Here is a 24,108-nt window from a genome sequence, read left to right as displayed (position 1 = left end):
CGCATGCTGTGCTTTTATACAGTTAATAAAGACTGAACACATTGTCTTGGTCCGTTTGAGATTACATAGCAAACTCCCACAGACGGCATGCTCAAACAGCAGAGATTTATTTTCTCTCAGTTCCAGAGGCTGGAAGTGTGAGGTTAGGACCATGCTTTTATTATAGCCTCACTGTGGTGGCGAGTGGTCTAAAGGAGAAAGCATTCTGTCCTATTACCTCTTTGTTTACAGGCGTTATTCCGCTATGAGGTTCCGACCCTTATGACATCATTAAATCAACCAACTGACCAAGACCACTTCTTCAAATATCACCACAAAGGAGATGAGGTCTTCAGCACAGACTCAGAGACATATCCATCAGAAATACCCTTCATCAGTCAATAGTGTTTTTATTGGCTGAGCATAGCCATTCCTGTGAGATGTACTTTGGTAGCACAATGATGAATGTTTTACTTTCCCCTTTGTTTTCGACACTGGACTTGAGAATTACCACATGGGACAAGCTCTTGCCAATGGAGGTGACATGAGGAGGTGGTCATAGAGGGCGGGACTTCTTAAACCTTTTCCACTTGTGACCTCCCTTTTCCTGAGAAGTTTTAGCACAATCCAAGGTCTATAAAACATACACAAATCAAACATTTATTGGTAATAAGTCATGAAGACATTTATTTTATGAATGAGGAAATATAAAGTGCTTGATACAGACACATGAGACCCCGAGATTAATTGCCAGAAGCAGAAGAAAAGCCAGGCATGGTGGCAGGTACTTGTCATCCTGGGGAGGTGGAGAGAGCTGGAACACTGGGCTAGACACCTTAACCTAATCAGTGAAACCCGGGCCAATAAGATACCCTCTCTCAAAGTTAAGGTGGGCAGGGGCTGGAAAGACACTTTAGCATCCAAGAGCGCTTGTTTTTCCAGAGGACCCAGGTTTCATTCACAGCACCCATATGGCAGCTAACTGTAATTTTAGTTCCAGGGAATCCGATGTCTTCTTCTGGCCTCTGCAGACACCAGGCATGCACATGGTACACAGACATACATGCAGGCAAATACACCCATTACATATAAAAAAGGCAGACTGTATATATGGCCTAGCATCTGAGGTTGACTTCTGCTTGCCTCTACATGTGCCTGCATATGCAGGTGCAACCCCCATACACAGTGCACTTACACATATGAAAACACACACACACACAAACTTTATTTTGTTTTTAAAATGAAGAAGTTGGTATGGGTATTTTGCTTATATGTATATTTGTGTACTATGCCTGTGCCTAGTGCCTGCAGAAGCCAGAGGAGGGCATCAGATCCTGTAGAGTGGAGTTACAGATGGTTGTGAGTCACCATGTGGGTGCTGGGAACCAAGGCCAGATTCTCCAGAAGAGCAACCAGTACTCTTAACTGCCGAGCCATTTCTCTAGCCCTAAGAAATTGATTTTAAGTAAGTCTTTGGGCTGGAGAATTGCTGAAGGTATTTACTGTTAGGCCTGACAACTTCAGTTTGATTCCTGGGACTGGCGTAGTGGAGAGGGAACTAATTCCCATAGTTTGTCCTCTGATCTCCTCACATATGCCATGGTGCGCTCCTTGACAAAACAAAAGCAAAAGCAAAACAAAACAAGTCAACCTAACCCAACAATATTCAATTCTTCGGTATACCTATAATTGATTGCTCATTAAAGATAAATTTGCATACTAATGATATGGATGTATTTATATTACATAAAGAATTAAATTGTGGTTGAATATTTGATATTGTAGGATATTAAGTCTCATCAATATTCTTTAGGGTTGACTGATATTTAATTTTATAATCATTAATACTTAGAATGCTGCTTTGCATAAATCTATATGGAAAATGGCAGAAGTATGTTTGGAGCCATTTCAGAAAAATTTGGAAGAAATTCTGTCCTAAGTCCTAAATCAAAATTCATTTGGCAATTATTTACAGAATTCTAGTCAACAACTCGAACAGAAGCTTTCAAAATCAAGCTCTTTACTAGCAACGGTCCAGTTCAAAGATATTTATAAGGTGAGTGATGGTAGGAAAATATTGAAGGTCTCTTTTTCGTGTAATTAGACAATTATGTCCCTATAAGAACAAAAAAATATGTGTGTATAATGAAAACACTGCGGTTAATAACAGAATCATCTCACCAGGCAGCGCCTGGCATTGCAAGTCTGCTCCCTGTGTTTAGAACCCAGGCTGCAGGGAAGCGGCATGAAGTGACACAGGCGACTGCTGCCAGAAACTCTTTGCCTTCACCATGTCCTTGGTTTTGAATTTGGGTTTGATTATCATGTATTTAGAAACCCTTTACCGCTGACAAGTTTCTTTTGACACCCCCGTTTAGTTATGTGAGCCCATACGGGGTCATGGGCCATAGTTTCTGAAGCTACGATTTTGGTGCGTGAGCTAGGGAAGGCTAAGTACGGGTGTGGGTGTTACTTAGTGATCATCATGGCAGCCAGTGAGTGAGCTCTCTCAGGGTTGGGGGGCTGCAGGCTTTAGGTTATTTGCCTAGTTGGTTGTGCCCGATTTTATGATTCTTCTCAGCACCCGAACCCTGGACAGCTTCGCCGGCGAAGAGCGCTGTTCTGAAATCCTTTATTCACGCATTTATTCATTCACCACCTATTTATTCCACTGTCACATTTGGCATTTTAAAGAAACACCAAGGAAGCAGAGACTACCTACCGATCTTGTTCTCATGGAGTTTATGACGTCTTTGGAAAAACAAGACAAAGGCAAGTTTAAAAATAAGCATAACAATTTGTTATTTTGGTAATAACTTACAGTGTGAAAGTCAGTTTTCATAACTTTTTTTTTTTGGTAGAAAAATAAAAGACGACCAACATACTCTTTTTAAAGATTGTCCACGTGGTTTAGGGAAAGAAAAACGATGCGTATGTATTGGTGTTAATGAGAGAAGTTTTTTTTTTTCAGTGAGCACTGATGGAGAATTTTCCAGAAGATACACAGAGAAGGCTGAGCTGAAGAAGAGGTGAAGATCTTATGGGCTATAGGAATTTCTTGGGCAGTTTCACCACTCTACAGGCTGATCAAACATGTGGAACTTGAACTTTAGGATCGTAACTTGGATGAAGAGGAGACCCGTGATTACCCTAGGTATAGGTATGTGGACCTAGTTCACAAATGAGAAAAAGAGTGGGTTTTTTTTGCTGCAGTAAAAAGATGAAGGTTTTTGACCCATGCTTTCTGTTTCTCTTCTTCTACCATGTGAGCTTATTTTAAAATTTACTTTTGACAGTAATAAGATTTAAAAATAAGCTCTATGCTTGCATTTTATTTTCCTAACAAGTTACAAAATTGGTCCTTACCACAAATGCATGCAATCAAATTTTAGGACTATAACCACCGAGTCAACGTGTTAAATTAGAAACAAAACACCCTTTCTCTCCCAGACAGAATCCTAGCCACCGAGAGGGTACAAAGCTTCAGGGCTGTCCATTCACTGAATATTTCATGATCAGCCGGGCATGGCCAGAACCTTTAGTGTCTCACAGACTGTGATAAATGCCTGTTTGAATGTAGGCCTCTCTTTTCTTTTATTTACCAGAGAAGTTTACTAGCACCTGGGGATTGAATTAGGGACACAAGAAAGAAGAATATAGAATGGAAATTGAGGGTCCTTTGTGGGCTGTTGCAGCCCGTGCTTCCATAGCACGGAACTCTATACTGACATCTTAACATCTTACCAAGGAGATTTCCTGGGGGGTGGGGGGAGGGGAGAAGTGTTTCTTTTTCCAGATTTTCGAAGCAGTCGTTTAAATCTATAATTGGGGCTCAAGTATAAAGCAGGGAGAGAACACTGAGAGATGTCATTTTCTTACAGTTTCTGGATAAATCCCAGCGATGTGCGGGAGGCATTACAAAATAAAAATCAATTATCCCATCAGCAGGTGGGAAGCACTTAGAGAAAATTCCTTCCAGTGGAGAGTAAGCACGCTCCGCGCCGCGTGGGCCCTAACACAGAGTTGAACGCAGCCTTAGTAGTAAAAGAGAATCTAGCACAAAGTTCCTATTCTATTTCACATTGACCGGTTGATGTCTAGTGTTCTATTTATTTTTAAAGGTAAGGCTTTCAGGTAATAGTTAGTCTTCACTGTCAGCATGACGGGGTTTTGAGCCACCTAGAAGGCACACTTCTGTGAGCGTATCTCCAGAGAGCTTTCACTGAACAGGGAAGACCAGTCCTGAAGGTGGGCAGTGCCATCTCACGAATCAGAACACCAAAATGGAATAAAAGGTGTGTGTGTGTGTGTGTGTGTGTGTGTGTGTGTGTGTGTGTGTGTGTGTGTGTGGTGGGGCTTGCTAACATCAGCATCCATCTCTTTCTGTTTCCAGACTGTGGTTGCAATATGAGCAGCCGCTTCATTCCCTTGCAACCACACCTTCTCTGTCAGAATGAACTGTACCAACAAATACGGCGCAAACAAACCCTTCTTCCTTTAGGTCCATTTGTTTTGGTCACGTGTTTAGTAATAGCAATGAGAAAAAGTAGCTAGAACACAGAGATGTAAACACAGTGACATCTTAAAACACTTAGAGAATGAAGGGGAACACAGACGATTGAAAGTGTGTGACACAGGCGATGGCTGATACACGCTGCTCTTGCAGTAGAGGACTCAGGGCTAAACACTGTTTAAGTACCAGGCTGGATCTAGATGGACTTAAAAGTTGAAGTTAATTCTCTGAGCTCTGAGGGGAGGGATTTGTTGGGGACATCCCATTTAGGGCTGTGTGTGCCCAAGGTCTCTTACTCTGTTTAATGTCTGGCTGTTGGTCTCTGTATTGCTCCTGTCTGCTGCAGGAGGAAGCTTCACTGATGATGACTGAGCAAGACACTTACCTATGAGTGTGGCAGAATGTCATTAGGAGTCATTTTATTGCTACATACCTTTAGTGGACCAGTAGTATTTGGTTTACCCCAGTTCCCTGGGCTATCTGTCTCTGGTTCCCAGTCACTCAAGCAATGTCCGGGTATGGGTTTCATTTTGTGGAGTGGGCCTCAAGTCAAATCATATATTGGTTGGTTGCTCCCACAGGTAGACACCAACTCAACTTGTCTGTGTTCAATGAGTTGTGCAGATACTGTCTTTAGCAATAGGGCCTTATTGCCAGTTTGTGGTGAGCAGCCTTAGCAATAGTGTGGATTGTTTGAGGATTCTCATGGGATGCCTTTGACCAACAACTTGATTAGGTGTGACTTATTCCTTTAACTGATAACCTTTTGCAAATGAAAACTTAGTTTTCTCCAAGGGAGTCTCACTGAGGAAACAAAATACTCTTAAAGGGAAGGCTCCATGCCCAGTCGATGGCCAACAGAAAATGCACTCAATAGCATCGTTGGAAGTTCTCTGTTTATAATGTTGTGTCAGGGATTCCCCTGCCCCTTACAGGCCTTTTGCATCTATATTATGGCTTCTGGTTTTATGTTTTTATGAGATTCTTAAGTGTGTATCTATCTTATTTTATCATTCCTTAGATGCCTGTTTTCTGAGGCAAGACAGAAGGAGTGTGGATCTGGATGGGAACGTAGAGGGAGAACTGGGAGATACTAGGGGAGGAGAAACCTAATCAGAATATAGTGTATGAAAAAAATCTATTTTCAATAAAAGAAAAAATAAATAAATGAAATAAAAAAGAAAATAAAACCACATTTCAGCCAAAGGTAACTATGTTTAAATAACAGTATAACAATCCACTTTCTACTCTTAATCCATGATATTTCTCTTGCTTTAGAAACGTGTGGTCTTCTCTGAATTCTACTGGTTTTTAGTATAATTGTATTCCTCAAGAGAAAAACATTGGAATTTGGAGTAACTCAAATCCAAATAGAGGAGAGCTTCCCAGTGATTGGTACTGGTCCACGGGTGGGATAGCTTGTTGCTGAGGCAGTAAGTTACCTACTATACTATAGATGTAATGAACAACTGGGGAAATGCTATAGAAGCATCTGGAAGACACTGGGGTTGTTTGAGTCCAGCTTTCTGTACTTCACAACCAATTGTACCCCACACAATGGCTTCCGAGGATTAGAAGTAAAGATAGATAGGAGTATCTCAGGAAACCATGAATGAAGGAGTCCAAAGGGTGACAGCCAGAGCCTCATCTCAATTCTAAGTCAAGTGAGCCACTTTAGAGGCAGGACAAAGGGCAGGTGGGGAGTGGGGGAGGAGAAGAACAAATATTTCTAAGCTGTCCATTTTTGTTGTTATTTGTAAACATTTGTAAGAAACCACTACCAGCTGAATGAGGTCTACAAGTGTTCCTTTTTAATCGACCTGTCCTTTCCAAAGCAGGGCATTTTGATTCTTGAGTGTTGATGACTTAAGTGGATACCTGATTTCTGTATGTAGCAGAGTTTCTGTCAACTCAAGGCTGCATCTGACTTTGCTGAGAGTCAGATAAAGGGTCTCTCTTTCTCTCAAGCCCTTGGGCTTATGGCTATGTTCTTTGTTACTAGAACGGATGGGCCTTGTCTCCACGACACACAAGTATTTTAGAGTTTGCTATTGAGGCCTCCTTGTATGTTGCTTCTAGCATTTCCTTTCACATGTAAGTGTCTCATATTTCTGATAAATTGTACGACATCCAAGGTAATGGTTGCTTCATACCATTGTGCACAAATCCCAGTGATTTTTGTGAAATGGAGGTACTGAGTCAAGTATTCGTGATAGATGTCAACTCGTCAAAGTAGGCCATTTTGTATAAAGGGATGTTGGTTGGGTTTTAGCTAGGATAGTTGTGGTCTCTCCTCTGATCGTCAGTCATTAAGCATCAGGCCCTTTCTTTAATAAAATCTTTTAGCGGGGCTAGAGAGACACTCGGTGGGTAAGAACATCTTTTGTGCAGGCTCGAGGATGTGAGTTTGAGTTCCCAGGATTCATAAAAGGGTCGGTATAGCTGCGTGAGCCTGTAATCTTAGCACTTAGGAATGGAGGACAGGGCATACTGGGAGATCTCTGGTCAGCCTGCTAAGCTGAAATGGTGAGGTGGGTCCATGGGAAACCCTGTCTCAAGAGAGTAAGGTGGAAATCAATAGAAGAATGTTCACGATCTTCTTATGTATATGTGTGTGTGTGTGTACACAGTGCATACCTGCACACTCTTGGGCATGCAACACATATACATGTACATACACATATGAACTAACATACATGCACATGCACACGTGCACATGCACACACACACACAATTTAGATATCACTTGACTATCTATCCTTAAAGCTGGAGTGGGTGTTGGATACTTTGAGATCTCCTGTGGCCTGATATTTGTCCATCACCAAGGTTTGTTTGTCTCACTTGTTATAGCAGGTTTGGGGTATTCTGCTGGTGATAAAATAAGTTTGTTCCAAATCAATAGTACATTCCTCTCACTCTGTGGTTTGAGTTGCTATGTCTCCTAGCAAAATAAATAGAATATTTTCCAAGAAGCCACACATTCCTGTTAGGCTCCTCAGTGTCCCAAAGGAAAGGTTGCCTAGTGGGTTATGTGTGTTTTGCAATGTGGTAGTGACCTTGCACACACATCTCCCACACTCTTTTCTCGCTCCTCTAGGAAAGCCTCAGGTAAAGGGCAGATAGCTTCCTAGTCCTTAAGAAGAGCTTATCAAGGAAAAAACATTCAGAAATACAAATATTAATAAAAAGTCATGTCACAGCAGCTCCACCCCCAGCCTGGTGGCAAGTTTGTATGTTGGGGAACCAAAGAAATTGTTTTTCAGAGGCTGCATATGAACAAAATAATACAAGCTGAAGTTCCATTCTTATATTATAAATAGCTAGACTTGGCAGGTAATGGGAGCACACCATGACTTAATTGCCTTTGGTATTAATTAAAAAGGATAAAGCAGGCTTTCAGAGAGGGATTTTCATGTCTGTGGGAGGATGTGTATATGTGTGTTGTTATAAATAATCACAAAAGCTGAAGATGGAGCAGGGGAAGCATAGGAGGCTCGTGTGACTGTCCCAGCCAGGATTACCATCCACACCAAGCGTCCAGCTCTGCCTATGGGAGAGCGGAGAGTGTGCTGGACCCTAATAACGCTCAACCTTCATTCTACCTTTTCTGGATTCCCTCGCTTGTACCAATTGCCAAGTTGTCCTCTCTCTTGTGCTGCTCAGATGATTGTTCCCGCTCAGGCCCTGACAACTGTCAAACATGAAACCATTCACCTACGTTTTCACAGAGCTAAGCGAGCTAGGCTGTTTGGCTCTGCCTTTGGTCTACCCTCACCACGTCTAGTGACTGTGGTTCCTCTTCCCTGAGACACCTGAGGGTTTTGACGGCAAAACTCTAAGAGAACTTGGAACAAATACATTCTTCTAAGTTCTGTCTCTCAGGGCTGTGTGACAGTGTTGCCTCATTTTTCTTCTTTCCAAGTGAGAGGAAGTTTTTAAAAAAAGTGATTAGTGGACTCTTTACTAGCTATGGCTTTGAGGTAGTTTTTTCTCAAGGTCACAGGTAGTGCGTTTCAAATGAAGGGAAGGATTGAGTGATCGCTAAGGGTTTCTTTAGCTGCACAACCGCCCTCTCAGCTCCAGCTTAATGTTTTCCACTCGTGTGCCATAGGAGAGCCACTGGAGGCTTTGTACAACAGGCAAAGAGTTAGCGGTTGCATTGCAGGAGAAGGAGAGTTGAGCTGAGTGAAATGAGATCGACAAAGCCCTGAGATGCTGAGCTTTGTAATATATTAGTTGATCATAGTCTCCTAAGCTTAGACAGATATGCCTACTGGTGCAGTAGTGGCTCTAATGTTATGGAGGTAACCAAATATATTCTGGTTGGACTTAAGGCCTGCCCTACAAGATGGCAACTTAATAGGGCCAATAGCTGTTGGCTTGGTAGGTCATAGGCCCTAGGGGGAACCTATAACTATTATTTTGCTAAATGGACAAACAATAAACAGACTCCTAAGTGCTTCCCCTTACTCCCCTTGATAGCATCAGAAAGACTTATGCTAGATGGTAATTAACACCCATACTGACAACTTGTCAGTATGCAGAGAATAAGAGATTGGAGTTCTCAGCCATACATGATATCTACATCATCCCCTGTTCCCTGCCCAGTCCCCAAGACACAATAATCATAGAGGAGGAAACCGAAGGACTCTAAGAGCCAGAAATAGTACTTATCCACAGTGACATAGTGTTATATGGACATGACAGGGCAGTTTCACACATGGACTTACAGCAGCTATGACTGATACCTGCATCTAATCAAGCCAGGCAAACTCTCAGGATGGATGGGCAAGGGGGTCATGGGGGTCCTACTAACAGTAGATGACTGTTGGAAGGAGAGACCGTGTTTTTCAGGAATGTGCTCTTGATAGGCTGCCGGTATGCCAACAGATGGCCCAATTCTGGTGCACATCCAGGCAGTACCAAGTGCACTCTGCGTTTTCAAAAGAAGCACATGAAATTTGGAGAGAATGGTGGATGAGGGGCAGAGAGGAATGGAAGGGAGAGACGGGGAGGAGTGGATTTGATCAAAACACATTATATGCATTTATGAAACTCTCAAATGATAAAAAGAAGAAAAAAAAGACATTCCTAGGTCAATGCCCAGCATTTGCAGGGGTGTAAAGGAGTCTTTCTGTCTAATCTGCAGCCCAAAATTCTGTCTTACTAGTATGCATGTTGGGGTGTGAAAATTTTCATGCCATTTTCTCTTTTGCATTAGACATATTTAATGCAAAATAGACATATTTAATAGTCCTTAAAAAGAAGAGCAAGAGAGGAGGTGAAGTGGGTCAGGGAAGTGAGTATGGGGGAGTGTGGAAGGGACAGTAGTCTGGCATTAGGTACAGGCTGCAGATACAGCTCGCTTCATGGGACAATAGTATGATATTAGGTGCAGGCTGCAGATACAGCTCGCTTCATGGGACAATCGTCTGATATTAGGTGCAAGCTGCAGATACAGCCAACTTCATGGGACAATCATTTGATATTAGGTACAGGCTGCAGATACAGCCCACTTCATGGGACAATAGTCTGATATTAGGTACAGGCTGCAGATAGAGCTTACTTTGTGGGACAATAGTCTGATATTAGGTACAGGCTATAGATACAGCTTGCTTTGTGGGATAATAGTCTGGCATTAGGTATAGGCTGCAGATACAGCTCACTTTTCTCCTTGTGTACAGTTTTCTGAAAGGGGACAGCACTCTCTACTTCTAATGTAGTGATCCAGAGATGTTGAAAGGCAAAGAGACCCTTCACAGAAGCCCAGCCAGACACAACCATACCTAGGACTATGTAACACAGAACGAGAAGAACAAAGACTTGTGAACATCTTGAAGCTGAAGACAATGCCGGTATCTAAAGTCATTGGGGGCTATCTCCCATTTCTTTTCTTTTCTTTTCCCAATAATTTATTTATTTTTATTCACTTTAAATCCCAATCGCAGCCCTTCCCTCCTCTCCTCCCAGTCCCGCCCTTACAAAACCCTCCTCCAACTCTCTCCCCTTTCCTTCTCATAAAAGGGGAAAGTCCCCCCTTGGATACCACCCCACTCTGGGATATCTATTCCCAGCAAAACTGGGCATATCCTCTTCCTCAGAAGCAGTCCAGGTAGGGAAAGGTGGATCCAATGGCAGGCAACAGAGTCTGAGGCAGTTCACACTGCAGTTGTTAAGAAACCCACATGATGACCAAGCTGCACATCTGCTACACATATGTAGGGAGCCTAGGTCTAGCCATGCATGCTTTTTGGTTGGTGGTTCAGTTTCTGAGCCTCCATGGTCACAGGTTAGTTGACTCTATCGGTCTTCCTGTGCTGTCCTTGACTCCTCCAGCTGGCTCAATTCCATCCCTAGCTCTTTCACAAGACTCCCCAAGCTCTGCCTGATGTTTGGCTCTGGGTCTCTGCATCTGTTTCCATCTGGTGTTGGATGAAGCCTCTCAGGAGACAGTTATACTAGGTTCCTGTCTGTATGTTCCTGATTCTGCTGGTCTGATGAAAGCAGGCAGAAAGGTGGGCAGACAACGGAGCTCTGGGCATGCAGAGCACTGTTTTGGGCAGCTGGGTGTGCCCCAGAGGACTCAGCGGGCAGGGGAGTGGGTATCTCCTGTTTCTTAAGCTATTGTGAGGTGGAAGAAGAGTTAGGCTTGTTTCTTTGTTTTTGGAGACGGTTATAGGCAGTAGTTATGGGAAGATTTAGGTTTTGTTTCAGTAAAGATATCCCAAGAGCATGCCAGAAACTGAAATAATGTTTTACATTTGTTATAGTGTTGTACAATTTCAAAAGTCCTTTTCCCACCTAATTTAACAGCACTGTGAAGTAGACAGTGCCAATGTTCTTGCTGTCATTGCTATTATCAATGTCGTTCACAGTGAGATGTGAAAACAGAGGTGTCCATAAGTGGTTATTTAGCTCTGCAACTGTTAAGAGGCAAACTTAAACCTCATATACGGCCTTAATTAAATTTCATGTCTCTGTATCCCTCACACATACTACTTATTATTGCTGTGTAATAAACCACTCAGCACCAAGTGACATAGGAAAGCTTTTATTCTTTTTAAACTGTGCACAGTTGAGATGACCTCTGCTCCATGAGGTGTGGACCCTTCAAGGAAGAGAACAGTTTGATGATCAGGAGGTAGAGTTGTTGAGTGAAACCATATCCATTTGCCAGATGACTATCATTGGCTATCAGATGAGAATTCAACCCTCTGTAAGGGGTTCAGTGGTCTTCCTCACAATTCGGTAGCTGGGTATTAGGAGCAAGTCCCTCAGGGGAGCAAAGCAGAAGCAGATGGCGTTCTTGTGACATCACCTCGTGAGTCATGAAGCCTCACATCTGCTCTGCACACATCCAGTCTCGAAATGAGAAAACACAAGAGACTGTGCTGGAGGAGGGCCCACACACACTGTAAAGAAGTGCGAGTAATGGGAGATCCTATTGTGGTCATCTTTGGAAAATTCTCGTATGTGTGCATGTGTGTGTCTCTGTGTGTGTGTCTCTGTGTGTGCATGTGTGTGTATGTGTGTGTGTGTATGTGTGCATGTGTGTGTATGTGTGTGTGTGTATGTGTGCATGTGTGTGTGTGTGCATGGGTTTGTGTGTGTGCATGTGTGTGTGTGTGTGCATGGGTTTGTATGTGTGCATGTGTGTGTGTGTGTATGTGTGCATGTGTGTGTGTGTGTGTGTGCATGGGTTTGTATGTGTGCATGTGTGTGTGTGTGTGTGTGTGTGCATGAGTTTGTATGTGTGCATGTGTGTGTCTGTGTGTGTGTGTGCATGGGTTTGTATGTGTGCATGTGTGTGTCTGTGTGCATGGGTTTGTATGTGTGCATGCGTGTGTGTGTGTGTATGTATATTACCTGTGTGTGTGTGATTTTTTCTGAATTACTGTCAGAGGTTGCAAAGATTGTAAACTATTAAACTACATGACTATGCCTTACCTGCTTTATTTATTCATACTTGCAATAAATTATTTCAATTGACAAGTACGAAAGTTAATAAGTGCACATGATAGACTAAATGATTCTTCATAGACGATATCTTAAAATGCCAATTACATAAAAAAAATCCATCTTCTACATGAGTGAAAGAACTGGCAGGCAGGTTGCAGAAATTCTGCGAGACCAAAAATGATAAATAAGAAATCTGAGTTGAGGAAGCTGCCTTCCCACTGAGGTAAAAGAGAGTGTGAGTTTCAAAGTGAAATCTGCTTGATGTTACTCAGCCAAAGCCAGCACGGATCAAAGTATGGTGTGATTGGACACCCCCACATAACGTTACCAGGACCTTCAAAGGCTAGCTTGTGTGTGTGTATGCATGTGGAAGTATGCATGCAGGTATACACATATGTATGAGTACAGGTCAGAGGTTGGCATCAATGTCTTCCTTGAGTTTTGAAACATGGTCTCTCACTGCACCAGGAGCTAAGCAGTTCTGCTAGGCTGGATGTCTAGTGGGCTCCGTAGATCTGCCTATCTCCATCTTGCTGGGATCACAGGCATTCACTACCACCACTGGCCTGTCATATGGGTGCTGGGGATCTGAACTCTTGTCCTTATTTTCTGAGTCATCTCCGCTGTCCCCATCCCATCCAAGGCTAGTTTCTTAAGTGTCCTGATGGTAAGTGTTTGTGGTGGGTATTGCAGTTAGGAGTGAGAACCTCTCTCAGCCTTGGTTCTAAGTGGAGTGGAAAAAACTCACCCTGGGAATTTCTAACTCCATGCCCACCCTCCCGCACAGGCAGACTAGCACTTACACAATTTCTCTAGTCTCTGAAGTCACAACTCAAAAGTGTAGTTTAAACAATCTTCAGTTGGTTGTCCCTCTGGGAGCTTGTCATAAGGAAATACAAATACTCTTTGGGAGAGTCTAGATTCTTAAGGAGCCTAGACGCCATGGAATTTCCACAAAGTTCAAAGGAGCTTACAAGCCCCCTCCCCACAAGTCTCATACACTACACTCATACCCACCACAAACACACACCCTTTACATACATAGCTATCACACACACACACACACACACACACACACACACACACACACACACACACACACACACCACACCCCTACCCAACTATGAACATGAGAGCACACACGAGCTCCCTTCCCTAAGTACATGAGGAAGACACCACTGCCAAATCTTTGGTAGTGGTCAGTGTGACACCTCGACTAAAGATTGACTCTGGCTGGCTCCATTCTGCACATAGCTACTACAATGATGTTTTTTTTCCCCATAGCTGTTTACTGGGCTCTGTGTGGCTAACTCAAGGTCTAATTGGTGGGGCAACAGGGAGCAGATGAGCAGATCTCAAGGCATGCAGCCAGTTCCTCATAGTGTTGCTATTGCAGGATAACTGGAAATGGCAAGAGAGCTCGGAGCAGCGTGGCCCTGTTCATAGACCCAGGAGCCGTGGCACTGGCTCTTGGTAATCTTAGGCCATGGGAGAAGATAGGTTCTTTAAAAATGAGGCTAAGACTCCTCATTTTTAAAGATCCTAAGGAATAATTCCATATTTTGCCTCAGTCCCTCACCATCTTTGGGTGTTCTTTATGTGCCAAACCTAAATATCTCTTGTGACATTTAGCAAGCTGGAAACGTTGAGCCATCCCTCTTTGGAGACTTGGGGGGTGGGTAGAGAGGGTGAAGGAACACACATGTGGTTTGCTCCCTAACTTCTGGGGATACTCACTTTCAATTTCCTGAAAGAACAGTGAGTTACACTTGTTAAGGATGGAACTGTCAAAAGTATCTGAAAAGACATAAAACTGGGGCACATAAACATGATTTTATTTGATTTATATATATATCTTTTAGGAAAAAGTTACCTATTTTTTATGTCAAGGTAGAAAATAAAAACAGACAAACGAGTACAGAGAGGGCTGTAGAGAAATAGAGAGTGTCTGAACAGTAGGGAGGGGCAGACTTCTGCCTCATGTGGCCGCAGATTCAAGTCAGTCTCTCTCTCTCTCTCTCTCTCTCTCTCTCTCTCTCTCTCTCTCTCTCTCTCTCTCTCTCTCTCTCTTGTCCTGAGAGCCTGCCCATCTTAAAATCTTCCTATTTCTCTCAGCTCATGCAAATGACTCACCCGGTAGCCTTAGCAGTCTGAAGGCCCTGGAATTGCCTTTCAGAGAATCTCCACTCTGCTTGCAGCCAGTACAGATCCTCAACCAGGTAACCCAATAGCTGTGAATGGGTTACCTGGTTGAGGGCCGCTGCGTGAACGGGATGACCAGGGAGGGAGGGGGACCATTAGAGACATTCTGAAGACGGTGGACTAATTGCTTTGTTTTGGAGACTGGGTCTTCTTTGCTAGAGCATAAACAGTAATCTTAAAGCTGATTCTTTAAACAAATTAAAAAAAATTAAAAAATCTCGGCTTTAAATATCAAGAGCCAGAGTGTAGAGAGCTGAAAATTTAGAAGGCAGGATGACATAATTTATTTTCCACTCAAAGGGAGATAAAAATGTGACCAGCTGGGGGGAGGAGGATAAAAAGTACAGCGGATGATGTTGGGACTTAGGTGCCTGCTGTGATTTCTTGAAGAGGTCTTCAGCATCTTCATTGCCGCTGGGCTGAATTATGGTTGAAGGGTTGAGGCTGGGCAGTGGATGTTGTAGGAGGGTTGTAAAGAGTCCCATTCACACCCCTCTTCCAGGACCGGGTAGGTCGGTCTGTCTTCAGTAGGGCCCCGGGGAGGAAGAAGAGTGATACCTGAGCAAACCTAGCTGGCAGGTCTGAGGACAGCTTCGAGGTGCCTCTCAGATCACATGCTCTCTAGACAGAGGGAGGGGCCATGTAGAGACTTCCCACGGTTCTCATAAGGACTGCAGATGTGAGTAAGAATGAGCCAATAGGATTGTACAAGGGGAAGGCAGTGCAAAGCTGAAGCAGGGAAATGAATGGTGAGGACCAGATGGGGGCGGTACCTCTCAGTGGAGCCCAATTAGGAAAGAGGGCAACTCAAAGACCAAGCGTGCATCCTGGAAGGCAGGGCACCAGCTGCCTCTTCCCAGCGAAGCAGGGCATCCTTGGTAAGGGGATGATATGCAGAAGAGCACCCATCTCACAGGAACGATATTAAGTCCAAAAGAGACCAAGCAACTGTGAATCGGAAAGACTGGTTTGTGCTAGAAATGAAATGACTGGATACCAGCTAAATTCTGTTACACTCAGTAAAAAATATTTAAAGTAAGCTTTAATTGGCATATATTACCAATATGTGATAATGCAATTCATATAACGTTTTCATACACATATATGATGTATTTCAGTGATATTCATCCCATTACCTCTCTGCCACACCCCTTACTCCCTGATCCCTTCCTCTCTCCAACTGGTCCTCTCTTGTATTTTTACGAATTTTATTTGTTGGTGAACCACTTGATGGTTTTAATTAGGGTTATTTACAGGAACACCGGCACCTTTCCAGTGACTACAGCACTGAAGAAAATATGTTCCTTTCCAAGCAGCCATTAACTGCCTATAGGGCTTGTGAGGCATTTCCCCCTCCATGACACAATGTTGCCAGGTCCAGTCTTGTACAGGCAGTCAGAGCAGCTGAAGGTTTGTGAGGCGATGGCCATGCCATGCCTGCGGGCGTGCATCCTACTGCTTTCCCCTCTGTCTTCCAGCTGGCTTTTACATTCTTTAATACCTCGTTTTCTGTGGTGTTCCCCGAGTTTTGGAGTGGGTAGTATAGATGTCCCATTTAAGGGCAAACATTCTACAGTCATATAGTTTCGGCATTTTGGCCAGCAATGAGTCTCGAAAACGATCCACTGTAAAGACAAAACAATGCACTTTTGAAGTTTATAACCACATAACTTTGCTTGTTACAGAGGAGTGCCTAGACCAGGGGTTCTCAACCTGTGGGTCGCGACCCCTTGGGAAGCATTGAATAGCTTTAAAAAACAAAAAACAAACAAACAAACAAAAAAACCAGGGGTTACCAAAGACCATCAGAAAACACAGATATTTACATTATGATTTATAACAGTAGCAAGATTACAGTTATGAAGTAGCAACAGAAATAATTTTATGGTTGCCATCACCACAACATGAGGAATGGTATTAAAGGCACACCTCATTAGGGAGTTTGAGAGTCACTGGTGTAGATGGGGAGAAGACATCAAAATGAAGGTGGAGTGGCTGATAAAGATGTAGAGACTTCTAAAAGAAAAGTTCTAACATACAGGGGCTAGTTATGATGAGTAGTTGTCTAATTTACAAGAGGGGGCTGGGAATGGAAAGTACATTGTGGTGGTTTGAATATGGTTGGCCCATGGGAAATGGCACTATTAGGAGGTATTTCCCTGTTGGAAGAAGTGAGTGACTGTGGGGGTGGGCTTTGAACTCTGCCCAGGGCAGAAAACACAGTAGTTTCTGTCTGCTGCCTTTGGATGAAGATGTAGAACTCTCAGTTCCTTCTCTATCACCATGCCTACCTGCATGCTGTCATGCTTCCTACCATGATGAACAATGGACTGAACCTCTGAAACTGTAAGCCAGCCTCAATTAAATGCTGTCTGTTATAAGAGTTACCTTGGTCATGGTGTCTCTTTACAACAATGAAACCTTAACTAAGACATGCATAGTTCAGAGGGGGCTACAGTTGAATCCAGTCACAAGCAGTTTTCTAGCATATTTGTGTGACTTACTCCAACAGCTTTTTTACAGAGGATTCCTATAAACCCTCAGAAAGTTTCATCCTTTCTGGAGCATCCTAGCTCCAAGCATGAGAAGCCTGTTAAATGCTGCGAGAATGCTTCTATCCTGGAGAGATAGGCATAATACCCAGCAACGCTGCTTCTTCCCTGCCTATGATGTTAGACGTCAATTAAGCTTCAGTCTTTGCTCCTGTCAAGAGTCTACAGATGAACATGGGCACAAAGCAAAAGTACAATGAGTATGTTCTGATCCAAGCAATTTGTTTGTCTTCAGAGTGTCAGGGAAGATCCAAATGCAGAGAACTTAGAAACCACCAAACCAGCTGCCACTGTAGTCACTGAGCAGTCACCAGTGAAATCTACTAAGAAAATAATCTGTGGTTTGGTTCTGGTGTTCAAGACAAATTTTTAGGTGGAGAGTGGGAGGTGCCGCACTACAACCTGAATCCCTGCGTGAAGCATCTCTTGAGGTTCCCCCTTCCCGAGGTTCTCCCTTCCCGAGGTTCCCCCTTCCCGAGGTTCCCCCTTCCCGAGGTTCCCCCTTCCCGAGGTTCCCCCTTCCCTTGGACTGTGCTTCACTGAAGTCACTCCCTTCCTTCCTCTTCGTTTTCTTTCTCTCTCCCCAGTGCTTGACCTTCAATTTTGGATTCTGATGTTGCAATTTTATATTTCAGGAAAAAATTGGATTCTTCCATTGTAGGAGGAACTCAGTTGCCCTTTTCGTTCCTTAAATCTTTGTAAAGTTCACAAGCCGGCCTCAGGTCACAGACTATGAGTTGCGGATGTAAACTTCATCAGCATCTTAGTCACGGCTGTGAAGAGGTATCATGACCAAGATAATTCTTGCAAACAGGTTAGTCCACTATACTATCATCATGGTGGTGGGGGGCATAGTAGCAGACAGGTATGAAGCTAGAGACAGAGCTGAGAGACACATCCTGCTGGAGAGAGAGAGAGAGAGAGAGAGAGAGAGAGAGAGAGAGAGAGAGAGAGAGAGAGAGAGAGAGAGAGAGAGAGAGAAGAGAAGACCTGACATGGACTTTTAAAATCTCAAAGCCTATTCCCAGTGACACTTCTTCCAACAAGGCCACACCTCCTAATCCTTCTAATCCTATTAAAAAGTTCCACTTCACTTGAATGGCATTCAAATATATGCGCCTATGGGGGCCATTCTTATTCAAACCAGCACAATCAGGAAGCTGTTAATCTTGGAGCAGGGTGGTTAGAAGCATATAAGCTACTGGTAGAGGAAAGAGGGAGCCCTAAAGATTCAGCATGTTTGAAGAAGCTAAGAGACTTTCAAGACTCTTAAGAGATGAGTATAGGTAATGAAGATTTTTTAAACAGCATATATCAATTGTATAAATGAATGGTTGATATTTTCATATACGTATATAATACATTGTGATGTATGTGACCCTTACATTTTACTGTTTCCCTCTCTCCTGGTGGTCCCCTTTATTTTCCAAAATAGTTTCTGTTTTACCTTAGAAATTTGGATTTTTGCATATGAGAGAAAATAAGTGACATTTGTCTTGAGTCTGGTTTATTTTGTATAATACTCGTTTGCTTGTAGATGGCATAATTTTGGTGGTGTTAGTGGCTAAATTAACTCCATTGTTTATGATAGTATATTTTATTTGTTCATGTGTTTGTTGATTGGAGCCTCGGCTGCTTCTGTAACTTGGTTGTTGTGAACAGTGCTGCACTGAACATGAACATACAACTATATCTAGCATATGCCGATTTTGATGGCTTTGAGTTTATACCAAAAAGTCTATACAGAGAGATCACATGGTAGTTCCATTTTCGTTATTTTGAGAAACTTCTGTATCAATTTCCACAGTGGCTGGATTAATATCTATTCCCATCAACAGTTTTATAAGGAACCCCAACCTTGCATTCTTGATAGTATTTTTTTTGTTAGTTTCCTTGATAGCAGCCATTCTGACTGGGATGAGAAGGAATCCCAGTGTAATTTTGATTGGCATTTCCCCAGTGACTCAGGATGTTGAACATTTGTTTATTGGCTATTTGTACTTCTTTTGGGAACTGTCTGTGGCATGAAGAGGTTTCGATGGAGTAATTAGACCCTTACCTACTCCGCTCTCTGGAAGACGGCAATAGCACTCATGAGACTTACAGGCAAACTAATTACAGTTAACAACACTAATAAGTGCATTTTGTGTAATTTTCCAAGTTACTTTCAGAAGAGTAGTCACGATCTTTTGTTTTATTCATGTATTTCATTGCCTTTGTTTTTGGTGGGTCTTTCAACTTAAAGAGTAGCATTAATCAGCCACTTCTGTTAATAGAATGTAATTAACATGTCTCAGAGTTATTTCATTGTATTATTATTTTTCTTCCTCAGCAGGTCCTTGGTCCCATCCCTCACTCTCTGCCACTGACAGTTACATCAAAGTGCTCCATTCCTGACCTTCCAATGCACAGGTACCTATGAAAGGGCTGTTAATGTATGCCACTGGATGGAATTATGGAGAACTTCAAACATTTGTGAAAGAAAGTCTTACAACACCCCCCCCCCCCCGTGTCTGTCCTGTAGCTACTATGGTGATTGACACATGGTACTTCCTCTTCTGTACTGTTCTTCTTTCCTTTCCTTATAAATGTTTCAGTATATATTTGTCAAAGTCAGTTTTCCCTTTAAAACATAACCACGTAAAACATAAGCAATAATCTTTATTATCATCTAATTTCATCCAGTGTTTTCCCCTTACTTTTGTGTTATGAATGGTCTTGTTTTCATTTATTTTTAATCAGAACCCAAACTAAATCTATTCATTGCAAGAAGCTAATGAGTTACCAGCTCTTCTTGTTCCAGAGGCTCCGTTTTCAACAGCGTTTGGTGGCTCTCTTCCCTGTACACTGTTTAATACGGTCCCTTATCTCCTCTGTGAGTTTGATATTAGACCCAGAGGTTGGATCAGGGACATGACTCTCGGGAGGCCAGTCTATTCTGCTTCACAGGTGGAACTGTGCCCTCCCGTCAGGGGACATAAACGTCTAGTGGTCTTTTGGGGCGCTTGTTCACCCTTCACAATCATTCCTAACTCACTGGAAGATGCAAAATGAAGATGTCCTATTTCCGTGGCTTCTATCCTTGGGAACTGATGTCCCACTAAAAGAAAAACTGACTCCCACCAGCTTTCCCTCATCAGTTTGCATCAGAAAAGTCATTGAAAACCCTGAATGTTACCCTTAATTGCCATTTTTTGTCTTAAAAAGAATGTGTTGGTTTTCAAGAGGCATCTGTAAATGCTTTCTACCCATAATGAGTTCACAGAGAATGTGTCTCAGTTGATCAGATATTCTTATCTTTGGCTGTTAGTAGGAAGTTTTTTGAGTTGGCTTGTGAATCCAATCCACTCAACATGGCTATGGAAGCCTTGAATACTAAGACGTTTCTAGATATTGTCAAATTTGTTTTCATAGGGCGGTGTTCTGCCTTCCCACAAGCTTTACCAATAAGATATGTTAAACTGGTATAAAACAAAACAAAACAAAAAAACCCCAAAACAACCTTAACTGTGAGGCTAAGCATGCCCTCACATGTCAAGGACTTTCCTGGGCCTTCCCAACAAAGCTCAGTTCACATCTTTGTAATACATACATGTAAAACAATTAAAGAAAATGTTACTGGCCTCTTTGCTTTCTATTTTTAGGTGCCTTTTCTATCTATATTAAGTATAAACATCATAAATTGTTAATAGTTTGTCCAGCTATGTTACTTGTCTTTTTTTCTTTTGCAGAAAGCTTATGCAATAATATTTATTAATTGAAATAACGGCTTTAGAGCTTTAAGTCACAGGAAGATTTCCCATAGTTCAAGAAATAGAAGAGTTTCTCCATGGTCTCTTTAAATATTAAAGATATTGACATCTCTGATCAAGGGGCAGTGGGTAAAGCTCTGGATGTGCAAACCTGGCCTCTGAGTTCAGTTCCTGGAACCTGTGTCGAAGGGAAAGAGGAGGATTTACATCAGAAAGTTGTCCTCTGATCTTCACATGCATGCTATGATATGCATGATATGCATGGCCCCCTCCTCTGACATTGCACATGCTCACACACACACACACACATACACACACACACACACACACACACACCCCTAAGAAATAAGAAAATTTAAGAACTGTGATGCATTAGGGATTTCTTCTGGAGTATACTTATATCATTTACTAAGATGTCCACACGTCACTCCACAGATCTGAGATACTATCTTTTAATGAAACCTGTGACCAGATTTACTGGATCATTTTCCAGATTTTATTTTCTGTTAATGTGACAAAAGCTAAATCTTAGTTATTGAGACTTATTGGGTTGGATTCTGACAGACCATTTTCTTTACCCTGGCTTTTATTTTATTATTATTTTTTAGAGATTTTGTTTATGTTGGTTTATTTTCCAACTAAACATTATAATCAAGTCAAGATAAAATAATTGCCTGATTTTTTTTTTATTGAGGTTGGCTTACACTATTAAAAATGTCTTATTAAAAACTGACCTTCTTTTCATCATGGCCACAGTGATTCTAAACTAGAAGGTGGCTATATTTCATTAGTGACTTGGTTGTGTGTATCTGGTGTGTTTCTGTGTATCTGGTGTGTTTGTGTGTATGTGAGTGTGTGTGGTATAGTGTGTATGTGCATCTAGTGTATGTGTGTGTGTGTGTGTGTGTATGTGTGGGTGGGTGGTATAATATGTGTGTGTGCATCTCTCTTTCTCTCTCTCTCTCTCTCTCTGCCTCTCTCTCTCTCTCTCTCTCTCTCTCTCTCTCTCTCTCTCTCACACACACACACACCCATGCAGGTTGAAGTCCCAGGCTGATGTTGGATGTCTTCTCACCCTTTCCACCTTATTTCTCCTGAGACAGGGTGTATCACTGAACTAGTAAGTTACTCACTTTTTGACCAGAGTGGCTTTCCAGCCAGTATGAGGCTCGTCCTGTCTCTCTCTCTCCAGATTAAGTATAGGCATGTGCTGTCAAACCCAACTTATTACATGGGTGCTATGATTCCAGACTCAGGTCCTCATGTTTTTACAGCAAGCACTTTACCCAATGAGCCATCTCCACAGCTCAATACATATGAAAAAAAAGCCCTAACTATTAAACATGTGGTTTACAGACAGATAAAATAAATTTATTCCCATCTCTCTTCCCAAAAACCTCAAACCAAAACAGAACAGAGCATCTCTAGGATGTGGAGTCTATCAGCACTTCATTTACTCGAATCTACTTTGCGTTTGAAATTATTTTATAGTCTTCTATGCTTAGCCCAGGCATTAATTATTGATGCAGTAGATGTTTTCTCTACTGTTGGGTTTATTGGGTTTCTTTGCATGCGATAGCGATAGCTTCAATACCTTCTACTTTATTGTACTTCATTATTTGTAGCTGGGAGAATTTCTATGAAAAAAATTTCCATTCCCCCCTCCCCCCTCCACTTTTGAGATCACATAAAATACAAATAGATTTCTTTTCTTATTCTAATTCTTGTTCCTGTTTTGATTGTGTAATGCAGTGATGTTGGGGCCAACACAATGTTGAGTGCCAAGTGAGAGAGTGTTTATTTATCCCACCCCTAAATTTTACAGAGAAGACTTTGGTATTCCTTCATTTTGTAAGATTCTGGATTTGGGACTTTGGTTTGTGGGTTCATGATTTAGACCTTTGGCTCAACCCTAAAATTAATCCTGATCTATTTTGAAGTCACATATATAATATGTATATAATATATATAATATAATATATAATTATATAAAGGATATATATGAAATATATTATACTAGATATATTATCTTTTGTTTACTTATACAGTCATGTATCCCTTGTCAGCAGAGTTAGGCCTGCTTCCTTTCTAATAACATTAATTTAAATTTACATGCATGTATATTTTACTTGCACACATGCTTGGACCACTTGCATGTGTGGTGTTGTGGAGGCCAGAAGAGTGTGTTGAGTCCCCTGGAGCTGGAGTTACAGATAGTTGGGATCTGCCATATGGGTGCTGAGAATCAACACTCAAGTCCTCCGGAAGAGCATCCAGTGCTCTTAACCACTGAGTTATCTTTCCTGCTCCTTGATGTTATATCTATTTATTATCAATTTCCATAAGGCAGTGAGCTTATTTTAATATTTTTAGACCTTCTCTGTGTTTTAATAGTCAGAACATGTAGCTTTTTTTAATTACAGTTTTTTGTTTTTATTATTATGTGTGTATGTAATGTATATGTGGATGTTGGGAGCTGCGCCCACATTCGCCGTTACAAGATGGCGCTGACAGCTGTGTTCTAAGTGGTAAACAAATAATCTGCGCATGTGCCAAGGGTATTTTGTGACTACTTGTACTCTGCCTTCCCCGTGACGTCAACTCGGCCGATGGGCTGCAGCCAATCAGGGAGTGACACGTCCGAGGCGAAGGATAATTCTCCTTAATAGGGACGGGTTTCGTTTTCTCTCTCTCTTGCTTCTTGCACTCTGGCTCCTGAAGATGTAAGCAATAAAGCTTTGCCGCAGAAGATTCTGGTTTGTTGCGTCTTTCCTGGCCGGGCGTGAGAACGCGAATAACAATTGGTGCCGAATTCCGGGACGAGAAAAAACTCGGGACTGGCGCAAGGAAGATCCCTCATTCCAGAACCAGAACTGCGGGTCGCGGTAATAAAGGTTCCCGTAAAGCAGACTGTTAAGAAGGATTCAACTGTATGAATTCAGAACTTTTCAGCTGGGGAACGAGAGTACCAGTGAGTACAGCTTTACGAGGTAAGTCTGATCTTGAACTTTCTAAGGAAATTCAAGACAGTCTATCAGAAGTAAAGTGGAAAATGGCTTTGCAAGGTATATTTGGCCTTGAATTTTTTCTGGTGTTAGGAGCCCTTTTGTTCCTTTTCACATGTTATCAAGTGGTTAAGGCAGGGCGGATT

At 42.2% G+C, this 24,108-nt stretch overlaps 2 long non-coding RNA genes across 2 annotated transcripts; one reads left to right on the top strand and one right to left on the bottom strand.

The window, feature by feature from the left end:
• The first annotated feature begins 287 nt into the window (after positions 1-287).
• Gm30521 lies at positions 288-23,706 on the top strand. Its single transcript, XR_387489.2, has 7 exons — positions 288-518; positions 1,955-2,035; positions 2,951-3,139; positions 10,177-10,347; positions 17,841-18,019; positions 19,538-19,617; positions 23,679-23,706. It is a non-coding gene; the product is annotated as a predicted gene, 30521 (long non-coding RNA).
• Gm41976 lies at positions 14,990-17,643 on the bottom strand. The gene is made up of 3 exons (XR_878616.2): positions 17,608-17,643; positions 16,155-16,278; positions 14,990-15,601 (listed from the first exon to the last, which is right to left on the bottom strand). It is a non-coding gene; the product is annotated as a predicted gene, 41976 (long non-coding RNA).
• Positions 23,707-24,108: the final 402 nt, after the last annotated feature.

Source organism: Mus musculus, chromosome 1, assembly GCF_000001635.26.
Source record: "Mus musculus strain C57BL/6J chromosome 1, GRCm38.p6 C57BL/6J".
Lineage (NCBI taxonomy): Eukaryota > Metazoa > Chordata > Mammalia > Rodentia > Muridae > Mus > Mus musculus.
This window is presented reverse-complemented; position numbering and strand designations above follow the sequence as displayed.